At 27.9% G+C, this 17,508-nt stretch overlaps 1 long non-coding RNA gene and 1 pseudogene across 1 annotated transcript; both read right to left on the bottom strand.

The window, feature by feature from the left end:
* Positions 1-69: 69 nt before the first annotated feature.
* LOC123273854 lies at positions 70-10,575 on the bottom strand (annotated as a pseudogene).
* A 2,460-nt stretch (positions 10,576-13,035) lies between these two features.
* Positions 13,036-15,959, bottom strand: LOC123273856. The gene is made up of 2 exons (XR_006511385.1): positions 15,742-15,959; positions 13,036-13,288 (listed from the first exon to the last, which is right to left on the bottom strand). It is a non-coding gene; the product is annotated as an uncharacterized LOC123273856 (long non-coding RNA).
* Positions 15,960-17,508: the final 1,549 nt, after the last annotated feature.

Below are 17,508 nucleotides of genomic sequence, written 5' to 3' on the forward strand. Positions count from 1 at the left end.
GAAAATTGTTTGATTTATTGCATTCATCCATTCCGAATAATTACTCATTGTAGAACAAAAAAAACTAACCTCTAATGGCGTATTTTCAGTGGGTACTTTTGTGTGAACCCAACAATGCTCAAGCTAAAGTAAACAGTAACTGCCTCGTGCAGTACCTCAGCGGGCACCTGTATTTAGATTTTAATTGAAAAATCAATTAGCTTATGAGATTCCATATTAAAGCGGTAGTTTTTTATTAACATGCATACCAGACGGGTTCAACCTGCTGCGCTTTGCTTCGAGCTGTTGGGCGACGCTTGGCGGCAACATTTTGAAAAAGTAACGTGTCGCTTTTTACGCTTTTCACGCTTTAACCCCTTCGAGCTTCTTGCGCTAAGTTTGCGCGCATACATCTGGCCAAGCAAGACAATAGTATTTTTTTTTAATATTGTTTGTTTTTAATAAAGTCACTTATGTAATTATTTTTGGTTAACCTGAATGGTTTGCGATCATGCGTTGTGGACGTTAATGAATACTATCGGTGATATAACGAGCACCAGCAACGACAATAGCGATCCCTGCTGCTTGTTTATTGCTCGCAGTCCCTTTAAGGTCGAATGAGTTAACATAGTCTCTGTCAATTAATCAATGGTACTAGTTTTGTTTTTTTTAATTATTAACGAGATGGATAATTTGCTAATTGGCGGTAGTTTTTTTTTTTATTTAATTATTAAGAAATTAAAAATTAATTTTTCATTTTAAAAAATTAACGCAATATTTAAAATAAATGGTTTAAATTTTTGATATTGTAGCGAAAATATTGGTGAAAAAATTTTTTTAAAAAAAAAATTTGATTTTATAGAAAAAATGTTTTTTTATATTAAAAAAAAAAAATATTTTTGTTGTAACTTAAATATGAGAAGGATTTATTTTTTAAATTTTGGCATTAATTATAATAAAATTTATCTTACGTATTTTATAATTCAATTTAACATTTAAAATCCATAAAAATGATTAAAAGCTATTTACCTTATCATGTCCCGTAACGCGCTTTGCAATTTACGTAACTCATCAACATACATCGCCATCGAGTCGAAATATGCTATAGCGTCATCAAAGTTTGGTTCACGGCGAAAGTTTCTCAGTATTTCATCCCTCCTGAAAATAAAAATAAAAATAGAACTTAGGGTAGAGAAATTTAATTTTGTATTCAGTATATTATAATTTAATTTTATGTTTTGAAATAAAATTTGTTTTCAAAAATTTTAAGATGAAAATTTGAGAAAAAAATTAATTTTTTTAATTTTTAAGTAAAAATTTGGCTTTAGAATTTTAAAATAAAATTTATCTCTACAATTTTGAAATAAAATTAATCTTCAAAATTTTGGCTTCAAAATTTAGAAATTTATATTATTAAGAGAATAAACAAAATTTTGTAATTAGTGTATTTATATGATAAATTGGGTTTTTATAGTTAAATTTGATATCGTTGAAAAGTCTGAACCTGGAGTTGTGCCTTTTCGCTGTTTCATATCATTCTCATCTATAGCCAATTTATGATGACAAGTATTTAGGCTGCATTCGAAAATGTTTTACCTCTAGATACATAATTAAGAGATGACCTTGTATCTTGTGAACTGTTGACATTTTTAAAGATATAAGCTCATCCCTGATGTTACACTCATCAAGACCTTTCATTTGAGTACCCACATCAATTTTTTCATATATTTCATATATTTCATATATATATTATATATATATGTAGGGCAGTATAAAAATATATAAAATACATGTGGAATTTACTTAAATGAAAGGTCTTGATGAGCGTAGCATCAAAATGAAAGTTTAGATCTTCAAAAATGTCAATAATTAAGAAATGACCTTGTATTTTGTGAAATATTGACTTTTTGTAAAGATATTATAAGCTCTCATCCCGATGTTACACTCATCGAGACCTTTCATTTGAATACCCACATCAATTTTTCATCATATATTCTCATATATTTATATATATATATATTATATATAATATGTATACATGAAAAAATATGAGTCAAAATATGCATGTGGGGTACTTAAATGAAAGGTCTTGACGAGCGTAGCATCAAAATGAGTTTATATCTTCAAAAATGTCAATAATTAAGAAATGACCTTGTATTTTGTGAAATATTGACTTTTAGCCAAAAGATATAAGCTCATCCCGATGTTGCACTCATCGAGCACCTTTCATTTGAGTACCCACATCAATTTTTCACTTATATTTTATATATTTATATATATATTATAGCAATATGTATATATGAAAAATATATCAAAATGCATGTGGGTACTTAAATGAAAGGTCTTGATGAGCGTAGCATCAAAGTGAGTTTATATCTTCTCAAAAATGTCAATAATTAAGAAATGACCTTTGTATTTCGTGAAATATTGACTTTTTGTAAGATATGAGCTCATCCGATGTTACTCATCGAGACCTTTCATTTGAGTACCCACATCAATTTTTCATATATTTGACCTATATTTATATATATTATATTTATATATATTATATTTATATATATTATATATATGTATATATGAAAAATATATCAAAAATGCATGTGGGTACTCAAATGAAAAGCTCTTGATAAGTGTAACATCGAGATGAGCTTATATCTTTAAAAATGTCAATAGTTAAAAAGTACAGTGCAATTTAACAAAAGTCATTATTTAATAAAGCAAAATTTTATTTATTTATAGATTACAAGTCATGGCAGTCACGTAGTGACTGCAAGATTGCTAGTAAAAATTAATTCTCAAAATTTTTTAACTAAAATTTGTCCTATAAAAAAATTACCTAGATTTAATTCTGCCGTAACCGGGCATGTTGCGCGTGAGTTCAGCATACAAACTCTTCAAGCTCGGAACATAGGTTAGCGATCCGTTCAAGAGATCTCTTCCAAGCGCTTCGTGTCGAACATAACTGACGTAATTGTCACCCATGAGTATCCCTCGTCCGAAGTAATTGATACCGTAGACAGAAGCAATGCCAATGCTCTCGATACTCCTCAGCAGGTTTTTAAAAGCTATCAGGTATCTGCGACCGATCAATCAAGCTCTAATTAATTTATTAATAACCAACTATTGGGTAATTTTTGTTGACAATAACCTCCAAACGCCGCTATTGTCCGTTTCTTTTATCTGATTGGTCAAAATATCCAACATTGCAGCGTTTACACTTGTGTACCAAGCCATCACTTCGGCCATAGTACTTTCTTCCGGGCTTATTTTTTCTCTGAAATATGAAATAGGTGATTATTAATTTTATTGAATATTGAGTGATTAAAATATATTAATAGAAAAAAAAAAAAAGGAAGATAAATACGAGAACAAAAGACTTGAATTAATGGTCGGTTTAAAAAAGAATATAAAAAAGTAAGTTATCGTCGCGCACTATTTGCACACTTTAAATGGGCAAGAGGCGATCATCCATGTCAACCCCTATATCATCAACGTCCAGTATGTTGCTTTGAACGAATTTATTACGCCGTCGTAAACCCGAGGACATTGAAATCGATGTTATTGACTAACGTCAGAGGCACTGGCTTTCATATCGTATCGTCATCGCCATCTTATTTTTATCCCTCGTCATCTTTAAGTTATAAAAATACTCACACAAAATTACGATCTGTCAATTTTTGGAGATTTATTTAACTGAATGATTATCAAGAAAATTTAACATGTGAAAATTTAAAAAAGAAAATTGTTAGTTGAAGTTTTTGAACTTATTTTTATAATTGTATCTTTTTATATGAATCAAAAAATTGACATCAATTTTTATATATTTTCATATATATACATATATATAGTATATATTTTAAAGATATAAGCTCATTTCTCGATGTTACACTTATCAAGAGCTTTCATTTGAGTACCCACATGCATTTTTGATATATTTTTCATATTTATATATATTATATATATGTATATATGAAAAATATATCAAACATGCATGTGGGTACTCAAATGAAAGGTCTCGATGAGTGTAATGTCGGAGTGAGCTTATATTTCTAAAAATATCAATAATTAAGAAATGAGGTTGTATCTTGTTACCTAATGATGTTATTGAAGATATAAGCTCATCTTGATGTTACACTAAACGAGACCTTTCATTTGAGTACCCACATGATTTTTTTTATATATTTCATATGTTTTATATTTATGATATTTATGAAATATATAAAATATATGAAAAATTGATGAGGGTACTCAAATTAAAGGTCTCGATAAGTGTAATATCGAAATGAGCTTATATCTTTAAAAATGTCAGTAGTTTACAAGATACAATGTAATTTCTTAATTATTGACATTTTTTAAGATATAAGCTCATTTCGATGTTACACTCATCGAGACCTTTCATTTAAGCACTCACATGGCATTATTCATATATTTTATATATATGGTATTTGTGAAATATATAAATATATAAAATATATGAAAAATTGATGTGGGTACTCTAATGGAAGGTCTCGATGAGTGTAACATCGAGATGAGCTTATATAATTAAAAATGTTAATTTTTGACAAGATATAATGCCATTTCTTAATTATTGACATTTTTTAAGATATAAACTCATTTCGATGTTACACTCATTGAGATCTTTCATTTAAATACCCACATGGCATTTTTCATATATTTTTTATATATAATAATTCTGAAATATATAAATATATAAAATATATGAAAAATTGATGTGGGTACTCAAATGAAAGGTCTCGATAAGTGTAATGTCGAAATGAGCTTATATCTTTAAAAATATCAATAGTTGACAAGATACAATGTCCTTTCTAATTATTTACATTTTTTAAGATATAAACTCATTTCGATATTACACTAATCGAGACGTTTCATTTAAGCACCCACATGGCATTATTCATATATTTTATATACATGGTATTTGTGAAATATATAAATATATAAAATATATGAAAAATTGATGTGGGTACTCAAATGAAAGCTCTTGATGAGTGTAATGTCGGAATGAGCTTATATCTTTAAAAATGTCAATTGCTGACAAGATACAATGTAATTTCTTTATTATTGCCATTTTTAAAGATATTAACTCATTTCTATGTTACACTCATCGAGAGCTTTCATTTGAGTACCCACATGCATTTTTGATATATTTTCACATATCCATATATATAATATATATAAATATATGAAATATATGAAAAATTGATGTGGGTACTCAAATGAAACTTTGATGAGTGTAACATCGAGGAGACAACTTATATCTTCAAAAATGTCAACATTTTTCAAGATACAAGGTCATTTCTTAATTTCATGTATCTAGAGAGATATATATTTTCGAATGCAGCCTAAATACTTATCATCATAAATTGACTATCGGTGAAAATGATATGAAACTTTTGAAAAGAGCTCCAAATTCAACCACATTAAGACACTAAATTTTTTTCTAAAAAAAAACAGGATTTTATCATGTAGAATATCCTGGAATCCCAAAAATTTTTTCGGATTCTCTTAATAATATACATTCAAAATTTTTTTTTCATATTACAATAATAATTTTTTGACGCATTAAAAAGTACAACTTATTTGTTGAAAAAAATCCTAAAAATCAGCTGATTGATCATCATAATTTTTTTATAATTTATTCCCAATAAAATTATCATAAAAAAAATTTCCATAAAATAGTATATTGTGTGACTAGGGATGAAACAAAACGATTTCAGACCAGAGTGAAGTTGGTCACTCGGTCTGAAATCGTGTTTCATCCCGCGTCACATATTATATTTTTCATATAAGTTGCATTAAAAATGCTAGTTTCAATGTCTGGAGCCAACCAGAACTAGATAGTTTCAGACGAATAGCGAAAATACCATTTTATTATAAAACTTATAATAAAATAGAAAGTAATAGTTTATTTTTTATCGAACATTATTCGTAAACTGAATAGTTTTCTTTTGTCATTCTTATTTATGCTTAATAACAGAATTATAATATTTCAGTACAGTTAACGGTTAGAATGACAATTATAAAGGTATAAAATAAACAAACAATTGATAAGATTGAAAATAAAGCTGCAACTTGACCTCGCGGACAGAAAATCGTCATTTTCTATCCGCCGGGAAGAAATAATTGATTCCTGCCCGGCACAGTCGCATTGGTCTGAAATTGTCTAGTTTCGGTTGGTTCAACAGGCATTGAAACTCGCATTTTCAATGCAGGTTATATAAAATAGTATATTACACACCTAGGGAAGTAAAGTAAGAAATGTCTCAGATCACATGTAATTGTCGGCCGAGGCGAAGCCGAGGTTGACAAACATGTGATCTGAGGCTTTCTTATTTACTTCCCGTGGAGTGTATACTATTTTTGAGCTCGACGAAGGCAGAAAGCGGCACTTTCGTTTAGCGTAGCGGGCCGAAAGTTGACGCTTTCTGCCCGTCGAGCAAAAAAAGAATTGACACCTTTGTCAGCTAATGAAAATTAATTTAGCAGATATTTGCTAATTTCAAGAATTTTTTTAAAACAAATAAATTATAGCAAAAAAAAAGTAGAAAAAAAAATTAACATGTAGAAATTTTAAAAAGTAAAAAATGCATTTTTTTAAAAATAATTTTTTGGAAAAAATCTATTGGTTAAAAAAAATTAAGAAATGGTTAAGTGACTGCAAAATTTTTCTCTAAAACAACCTAACTTATTAATAAAACGCAAAAAACTTGCCTGAAGTCATCCAAGCGAGCTTGAAACGCTTCTTTATTAACCACTTCGTAAGTTTGTGTTTTAGATTCATCCCTCGGGACGGAAGCCAACGGCCAGGTAGTCATGTTCATCAGAGTTTGATCGGTAATAAAATACCGCTGTGTCAAATTGAATCTTAACCGGCTGCCATTAGTGTAAATAAAAAAGGCAACTTCAGAGCGCTCCAATTGCATCCCGGTGACGACTTTACCCAGGTCGGTGGCAATTGTTACCTGATAATCAAAAAGACATAAATGTTGAGTAAAAAGTAATAGAGAATTATTTTTCCACTTTACGTTAGTTAATGGATGAGACAATAGACATTGTAAACATCTTCAAGTACACAAATGTGAATTATTACATTTTAGTTATAAGTTACTTCAGCTGAAGAAGGTGCAGAAAGGATGATAGGCGTGCTATATTTACTTGCGACGATACTCATAGTCGATGACTGCGTACTACATACTCTACATACTCCACAATTGATCGATCGGGACATTACAAAAGTTCTTGCTGGATAAATGAGACGACTAGTCCTTGGCACAATTTCTTTTCAAATACTTTCATTATTTATTTACAACCATGTTTTTCTACTATTGTGGTTTAAATAGTTTAATTAGTATTTGCTTCTTCATATTTTACATACTTACAACTGTTTTTAAATTATAATCATTTTTAAATTGAGTTTTAGAGGTTATGAGGTCAAAGAACTAGGTTATGTTTTTTTTTAATTTCTGTACGGATGCACAAATCAGCTGTATCTTCTGATTGGATTGGTCAATTTTGATGAAACAAAAAATTAATTAAAAGTATTTATAATTCTGAATGGTCATTTTCAATTTGAAATAAATCTACAAAGTACTTTTAAGTTATTTGAAAAAATTAAACTGTACAGAAATAGAAAAAAATTTTAATGTTATTTTTTTAATTTATGTACGGATGCACAAATCAGCTGTATCTTCTGGATTGAACTGGTCTATTTTGATAAAACAAAAAATAAATTAAAGTATTTATAAATCTGAATAGTCATTTTTAATTTGAAGTAAATCTGCAAAGTACTTTTTAAGTTATTTGCAAAATTAAATCCGTACAGAAATAAAAAAAAATTTTTTTTTATTTCAGGTATTTAAAAATTTGTTTCTTCATATTTTACAGACTTAAAACTGTTTTTAAATTGAGTTTTAGAAATTATGAGGTCGAAGAACTAGGTTATGTTATTTTTTTTAATTTCTGTACGGATTGACGGATCAGCTGTATCTTCTGATTGGACTGGTCAATTTTGATGAACCAAAAAATTAATTAAAGTATTTATAAATCTGAATGGTCATTTTCAATTTTAAAAAAATCTACAAAGTACTTTTTAAGTTATTCGCAAAATTAAATCCGTACAGAAATTGAAAAAAAAATTTTTCTATTTCAGGTATTTTAAAAATTTGCTTCTTCATATTTTATAGACTTACAGTTACTTTTTAATAACAATAATTTTTAAATTGAGTTTTATAGGTTATAAGCTCCATGAACTAGGTTATGTTTTTTTTTTCTGTACGGATGTAGAAATCAGCTGTTTCTTCTGATTGAACTGGTCAATTTTGATGAAACAAAAAATAAATTAAGGTATTAATAATTCTGAATAGCCATTTTTAATTTGAAACAAATCTACAAAGTACTTTTTAAGTTATTAGCAAAATTAAATCCGTACAGAAATAAAAACTTTTATTTCAGGGTATTTTAAAAATTTGTTTTTTTATATTTTACTATCAAAACTGTTTTTAAATCACAACAATTTTTAAATCATGATTTAGATGTTGTAAGGTCAAAGAATTAGGTTATGTTTTTTTTTTAATTTCTGTACGGATGAACGGATCAGCTGTATCTTTTGATTGGACTGGTAAATTTTGATGAAACAAAAAATAAATTAAAGTATTTATAAATCTGAATGGTCATTTTTGATTTGAAATAAATCTATAAAGTACTTTTTAAGTTATTTGCAAAATTAAATCCATACAGAAATAAAAAAAATTTTTATTTTTATTTTAGGGTATTTAAAAACTTTTTTTTCCATATTTTACAAACTAACAGCTGTTTTTAAATAACAATGATTTTTTAATTGAGTTTTAGAGGTTATGAAGTCCAAAAACTAGGTTATGTCTTTTTTTCTGTACGGATGCACAAATCAGCTGTATCTTCTGATTGGATTGGTCAATTTTGATGAAACAAAAAATAGATTAAAATATTTATAAATCTAAATGGTCATTTTTAATTTGAAACAAATCTGCAAAGTACTTTTTAAGTTATTTGCAAAATTAAATCCGTACAGAAATAAAAAATTTTATTTCAAGTATTTTAAGAAGGAATTTAAGGAATTAGCTAGAGATTAAATAGAATTTAATAAAAAAAAAATACCTGAGCCTCAATATCGGATACTTCTTGCCGATAGATAAGTATATCATGAAGAGTATTCGCAGTCTGTACAATGAGCGCAAGTATTGGTATAAAAGGAAGCACGAGCATTTGAAGTAATTGAATCCGGCGACCACGTCGGTGAGCTGGATCAGTCGCGCGCTTCCAGCAGGATTTCTTCTTGGAGGATTTGCTCGTAGAGACGTCATCGGAGGACAAACTGCGTACGGAGCTCGATTCGGCCATACACGAGCCGTTGCGCGGTGACATAATTCCTGAAAAAAATCAAAATAATTATTTTTATTAAACATCCAAATAAAATCCTTTTGTGCCGTCTGAAAGCTCGTATATACAATATGTAGCTATTACGGCTAATTTAATAATCATCTTAGTATACAGCTCTTTTAAATCTTTAAAATAAAGTATAAAGACAAGTTTATTGGTTTACTAACTAACACACTTATCCAACATGACAAATTATACCTTAAGTTTGATAATATCTTGTAATTATTGGCTTTAATATCGATCCTTTGATGTTCGCTGTTCTGTCTTTAGTTAATTGTCTACTTCACTCAATATATTCTATAATAAGCTTCGTCCTTGATAATTTAGAGCAGACTGTTATTTAAAATCCTATTACAGAATTAAACACTATTGTTTAAAATAACAATTATTTTTTTATTTAACTTTTAAATATCAGTTTTTAAATCAAAGTATTTCTGATTAATAAACATGATATGTACATTTTAAATTTTCTCATTAAATGCTCGAGAATGCAAATACATGATTGACATTTAATTAATCGTCACTATTTTTTTTTAATTAATTTAAACTAAGTCACCTTTTTTTAAATTAATTTAAACTCTAACTTAGACAATAAAATACATATGCATCCATTCGATTTAGTAACACGTGAGCTTAAGCGAGCAACAAGTTGCTCGATATCACACAATTCAAAAAATTCAAGCTTTTACAATTTTTATTTTATTTAAAATTACACTCTTAATTTTTAGATTAAAAATTTTAATAATTAACAATATTTATTTATAGTATTAATTATTAATTATGGTTTTTTTTTTTATTTATTTTTAAAAGTGTAATTTTATTTATAATTGAGTGTGATTCTTACAGAAGACGAGAGCTTGCAAGTACGCACGAGAGCTTACTGAGAAGATAACCCTCGTGAGAGCAATACAGTTGCTTGGTGTACACTGTATGCATGGACATGAACCAGGGAGAGAGAGAGAAGCTTTCTAGGTACCGCGCAACCCTCATTGTCCCCACCCCTGCTCATCACTTCACTTATATTACATTACACTCAAGTTTATATGAAGCTCTGTCATCTGGAAAACTACTATGTTGACCAATTTAGACACTTTTCATCCCTTTGCATTCATACATTACACATACATATTTTTTAAATATTATAATAAGGTAAAAGCCCCAATTATTGACAGGGTTTTAAATATTGACGCCCTAAATTATTTTTAAATATATTCAATCATCTGTAATGAGAAAAATTATCATATAAATTTTTATTAAATTCTAATTAATTGAAAAATTGAAAAAAATTACACTTCAAAATATTAAATATTAATTATTAAAAAAAAATAATACCACCAGTTGATCAAACCAGCTTACGAACGTTTATTTTCTTAACAACTTTGATAAGAAAAGCATTTTTTTAAATACCGAGTTTAAATTCATTTCTTCATTTATAATATCATATTTTTTTTTTTTTATTTAACAATATATGAAAAATTTATAAAATTGAATAATCGAAATTAATTGTATGCTTTATAATATTTAAATAATGGGTGTCAATAATTAGTTGATAAAAAATTAACTGCAAGAGTTTGAACTCTTCTGATTAAATAAATTATTTTTAAATAAATTTTTATATTTTTAAAAGTAATTAATTATTTATTTATGGAATTTTATTATTAATAAATTTTAATAAAATTGATTACTTAATAGAGTAAAAGCACCCAATGCCATATTAAAACAGATTTTAACGGAGTTGGGAAAGAACGGATAGGGAAAGGGACCTACTCAGGAATTTTTCCGTAATTGAAAAATAATCAGACAGCCCAGACTGAGAATCGAACCCAGATCTCTCGGTTACGCGCCAAGGGGCTCTACCAGTTAAGCTATCCGAGACAAGTACTGACTACTTTATTCAGTCACGTATATAAGACCCACCGAGCAAACAACGCCACCGTCCATCTTACGGTAAAGAGCCATATTAAAGCAAATTTTAAAGGAGTTGGGAAAGAACGGATAGGGGAAAGGGGGACCTACTTTATTAAAAACATCTTATTTGTGAAATAACTACTCTATACTAAATAGAATTTCTACCCCCTGGGGATTTTCTGAAAGTACAGTTTCTGAAGAACAGAAACGTACTACAGAAGTAGATATACAAGCATGTTTGCACAACAATCACATGCTTGTAAAGGTGGACCATTTCGTGAACTCCACCGTCCATCTTACGGCAACAAATAAACATCTTATTTGTGAAATAACTACTTCTATACTAAATAGAATTATTGACAGGGTTTTAAATATTGACACCCTAAATTATTTTTAAATATATTTAATCATCTGTAATGAGAATAACTATCATATAAATTTTTTTTAAACTCTAATTAATTGAACAATTGAAAAAAATTACAGTTCAAAATATTAAATATTAATGATTAAAAAAAAATAATACCACCAGTTCATCAAACCAGCTTACGAACGTTTATTTTCTTAACAACTTTGATAAGAAAAGCATTTTTTTAAATACCGAGTTTAAATTCATTTCTTCATTTATAATATCATCTTTTTTTTTTTTTTTAATTAACAATATATGAAAAATTTATAAAATTGAATAATCGAAATTAATTGTATGCTTTATAATATTTAAATAATGGGTGTCAATAATTAGTTGATAATTTTTAAGTTGAATCTCATATTGACAGCCATTCGACAGCGCTAAGATGCCTTTTTTTGACTTTAATCTAAAAAATTAACTGTAAGAGTTTGAATTCTTCTGATTAAATAAATTTTTATATTTTTAAAAGTAATTAATCATTTATGGAAATTATTATTAATAAACTTTAATAAAATTGATTACTTAATAATAAGTTTGGATAAATAAGAATAAGCAGATAATTATAGGCATGCTTAGTACAGGTGTCAATAATTGGGGTGAAGGTATGTCAATAATTAGATCAATCAGTTTTTTAACTTGCCAATAATTGGTGTATCCGGATAATCTATTTAATTATTTAAAATTAATTAGTAAATATCAGCGATTATCATTTTAAAAAATTTGATTGGTAAAAAGATTACTTGAGACATTACCACAAACAAAATTCAACGATATTGATATTTGATTGCTTAAAAAAAATCAAATCATTACTTTGTTTCTAATAGTGTCAATAATTGGGGCTTTTACCTTATCCTTATTTTCTTTGAAATAATTTTTAAAAAAAGCTTGAAAATATTTTTAAATTAAAAATATTGTTCCGTTTTTTTAGCACTCAACGTTCAGATAATTGAATTAATTAATTTGTGATAGAACAAAAGAGCTCTTAAAACTATGCCATACATGTATGGTAAATATCGACAACCGAGAGTATATGGAAGACTTTATGTATATAATATATATATCACTCTGTAAACTAAATTATCTATAAATATCATCAAAACAAGTAAAGAGTTTTCTAGAATTATTTACCGGTAATAATAATAATAAAAATATTATTTTAATCGTTGTAATATCGCAGTCTTGGCATGCATGTGATTTATAAATTTCTAAATAGATAATTTCAACTAATCGGCTTCTATTTTTATGTGATAAATGGACACTCTTTGGTCAGCCGGGTCTATTGTTTGACTATATTGAATTATAAATAATTATTTTTATGAATATTATTTAATTTCATCTATTGACAGTTAATTAGTAGTGTTGTTGTTATTGTTATTATTATGTTTTAGACTTTGCGGGTATTATTGTGATGGGTACGTTATTTATCAGACTGTTCATTTCTTGGAGTGGTTGTTTGATTTGCTCCTTATCGGTATCCGATAAATTATGCAGCGGATTTGCGCAGTATTCCTGACGACATACTTTGCAGGCCTCAAAATGTGATCTAATTGAATTGCGTAGTTTCTGAAATAAAAATAGAAATTTATTTTTATTGTTGTTATTTACAATTTTTTCATTTTAATAATATTAATAACAACAATAATAATAATTTTTCTAGATACATAATTAAGAGATGGCATTGAATCTTGTGAAATAATGACATGTTTAAAGATATAAGCTCATTTTGATGTTACACTCATCGAGACCTTTCATTTGAGTACCCACATCAATTTTTCATATATTTTATATATTTCATAAATATCATATATATAAAATATATGAAATATATAAAAAAAATCATGTGGGTATTCAAATGAAAGGTCTCGATTAGTGTAACATCAAAATGAGCTTATATCTTTAATAACATCATTAGGTGACAAGATACAACATTGTTTCTTAATTATTGATATTTTTAAATATATAAGCTCATTTCGATGTTACACTAATCGAGACCTTTCATTTGAATACCCACACCAATTTTTCATATATTTTATATATTTCATAAATATCATATATATTAAATATATGAAATATATAAAAAAAATCATGTGGGTATTCAAATGAAAGGTCTCGATTAGTGTAACATCAAAATGAGCTTATATCTTTAATAACATCATTAGGTGACAAGATACAACATTGTTTCTTAATTATTGATATTTTTAAATATATAAGCTCATTTCGATGTTACACTAATCGAGACCTTTCATTTGAGTACCCACACCAATTTTTTATATATTTTATATATTTCATAAATATCATATATATAAAATATATGAAATATATAAAAAAGATCATGTGGGTATTCAAATGAAAGGTCTCGATTAGTGTAACATCAAAATGAGCTTATATCTTTAATAACATCATTAGGTGACAAGATACAACATTGTTTCTTAATTATTGATATTTTTAAATATATAAGCTCATTTCGATGTTACACTAATCGAGACCTTTCATTTGAATACCCACACCAATTTTTCATATATTTTATATATTTCATAAATATCATATATATTAAATATATGAAATATATAAAAAAGATCATGTGGGTACTCAAATGAAAGTTCTTGATTAGTGTAACATCAAGATGAGCTTATATCTTCAATAACATCATTAGGTGACAAGATACAACCTTATTTCTTAATTATAGACATTTTTAAAGATATAAGCTCACTCTGACATTACACTCATTGAGACCTTTCATTTGAGTACTCACATCAATTTTTCATATATTTTATATATTTCATAAATATCATATATATAAAATATATGAAATATATAAAAAAGATCATGTGGGTACTCAAATGAAAGGTCTTGATTAGTGTAACATCGAGATGAGCTTATATCTTCAATAACATCATTAGGTGACAAGATACAACATCATTTTTTAAATATTGACATTTTTAAAGATATAAGCTTACCCTGACATTACACTCATCGACACCTTTCATTTGAGTACCCTCATGCATTTTTGATATATTTTTCATATATACAGATATATAATATAAATAAATATTTAAAATATATGAAAAATTGATGTAGGTGCTCAAATGAAAGCTCTTGATGAGAGTAACATCGGGATGAGCTTATATCTTTAAAAATATCAATAATTAAGAAATGACTTCCAACTTTGTATTTTGTGAACTATTGACATTTTTAAAGATATAAGCTCATCCCGACATTACACTCATCAAGACCTTTCATTTGAGTACCCACATCAATTTTCACATATTTCATATATTTATATATATTATGTATATATATTTATGAAAAATAAAAAAAAAATGCATGTGGGTACTCAAATGAAAGCTCTTGATGAGAGTAATATCAAGATGAGCTTATATCTTTAAAAACGTCAATATTTAAGAAAGTACAGTGCAATTTAACAAAACTCATTATTTAATAAAGCGAAATTGTATTTATTTATAGTCCACATAGTGACTGCAAAGTTGCTAGTTATTATTATTATAGTATAAAATTTGAAATAATAATAATAATAAAGTTATTGTAAAAGTTAAAAAATTATTATTATTTAAATGATTAAAAAATTAAATTAAAAATAATTAATCACCCTCTAGATCGCAAATTGACAACTAATAAGATTCTTCGCACAAACTTGACCATTAATTTACCAGAAAGGTCAAAGGTAATTGATTTTCCCCTTAATCGGTTTAAATCAAAATAAATTTTCTCCACCGATGAAAATAATTTTATAAAGTAAAAATTTCATAATAAATTAAAAAGAAAAAAAAATACGATCCAGAGTTATGGTGTGACCTTTAAAAAAAAAAAAAATAACTCTTGCCGCAATCGGACGAGTTATAATTTGCGGATCAATTGAACTAGTGATTGTAAAATAGTTATTACATAATTCAAATAAAAAGAAAAAAAATACTTTTTATCCGATTGTTAATTATTAATAATCAGCAAAAATTGGTGAAGGTTGAATAAGTAACGTTTGTATTGCTAAATAAAAATACCTCGGTGAAAGTAACGCCCTCGGCTCTAATTAATACGTAGACGGCAAATGCTGGAATGCAGATCAGTGACAAGGACGCTATTCCCCAACCAACAGCTTCTGCCCACCATGGATACTGATAAGCTCCATTGCCATACGTCGGGCTTTGATAATCAATCAAACTAAATACCCATACCGACTAAACAAACAAAAACATTATTAACATTAGTCATTAATAATATTATTTTTTGAAATGATCAAAAAAAATTTTTATTCTCTATTTTTTAATATCATAATCAAATACCCGTAGGCTAAAATAATTTCATATACTTTTTATGCAATTCATTTGATAAATTTTTATCGCGTGAATATTTTTTTTTTTTTTTTTTCAAGCCCGAGGATACTCGGCCAGAATGCTAACTCACAAATAATAAGAAAATAAAAATACGGTTACCATTATCCAGAAGGAGGTGCTGCTTTATAAAACCAACAAAGATTGAATGTACATCACGATGGAACTCTTCCAGTCATTTCGAGACATTGCTACACAGTCTTCGTACACCGTAGAACCACGATATTGCGATAACTTCAAGAATGCCAAGAACATGATAGTAAATCGATGCTGCATAATGATCAATCAGTTGAGAAAGAAATATATTCACACCTAAATAATTAAATTCAATAATAAGATTTCTTTTTATTAATTAATTTTTTGGAAAAATTTTAACTTACCTGTGAGACATTGGGCAATCCGCAAATAAAAGAAACAGCGCAGAAATAATAAGAACTAACATTGTTCGTGACAAAGTAAATTTTTTTTCACCCAATTGGGAAATCAAATAGTCTTGTATTGACGTCACGACTACTTCAACAACAGCAAACTAAAAAATTTTAATTTTTTTAAGCTAGAAATAGTATATTACACCCCTTGGGAAGGAAAATAAGAAAAGGAAAACAAGAAAATTCCGAAATTCCCAAATTACGGAAAAATTCCCACTGAGTAAGATACACTTTTCCCCTATCCGTTCTTTCCCAACTCCCTTAAAAATTTAGCACTAATATGGCGTCTTCACCGTAAGATGGACGGTGGCGTTGTTTGCTCAGTGGGTCTTATATACGTGACTGAATAAAGTAGTCAGTACTTGTCTCGGATAGCTTAACTGGTAGAGCCCTTGGCGCGTAACCGAGAGATCTGGGTTCGATTCCCAGTCTGGGCTGTCTGATTATTTTTCAATTACGGAAAAATTCCCACTCGGCTTCGCCTCGGCCAACAATTACATGTGATCTGAGGTTTTCTTTTTTACTTCCCAAGGGCTGTATAATATTTTTTTGTCCGAGGAAGGAGGAAAGCGGCAAATTTGTTTAGCGCAGTGAAGACCAAAAGTTGCCACTTTCCACCTTGAGGAGCAAAACCAACCCTTATAACTTGCATTGAAAATGCGAGTTTCAATACCTGTTGAACCAACCGAAACTAAGAAAATTTCAGACCAATGCGACTGTGCCGGGCAGGAATCAAGTGTGCTTCTCCGGCGGACAGAAAATGACGATTTTCTGTCCACGAGGTCAAGTTGCAGCTTTATTTTCAATCCTATCAATTGGAGCAGTTTATTTTATACCTTTATAATTGTCATTCCTAACAGATTGAAAGCTTTGTACTGAAATATTATAATTCTGTTACTAAGCATAAATAAGAATGACAAAAGAAAACTATTCAGGTTACGAATAATGTTCGATAAAGAAAGGAAAATATTACTTTCTATTTTAATATAAAGTTTTATAATAAAATGGT

This window comes from Cotesia glomerata, unplaced genomic scaffold (assembly GCF_020080835.1).
Source record: "Cotesia glomerata isolate CgM1 unplaced genomic scaffold, MPM_Cglom_v2.3 scaffold_148, whole genome shotgun sequence".
In the NCBI taxonomy this organism is placed as follows: domain Eukaryota; kingdom Metazoa; phylum Arthropoda; class Insecta; order Hymenoptera; family Braconidae; genus Cotesia; species Cotesia glomerata.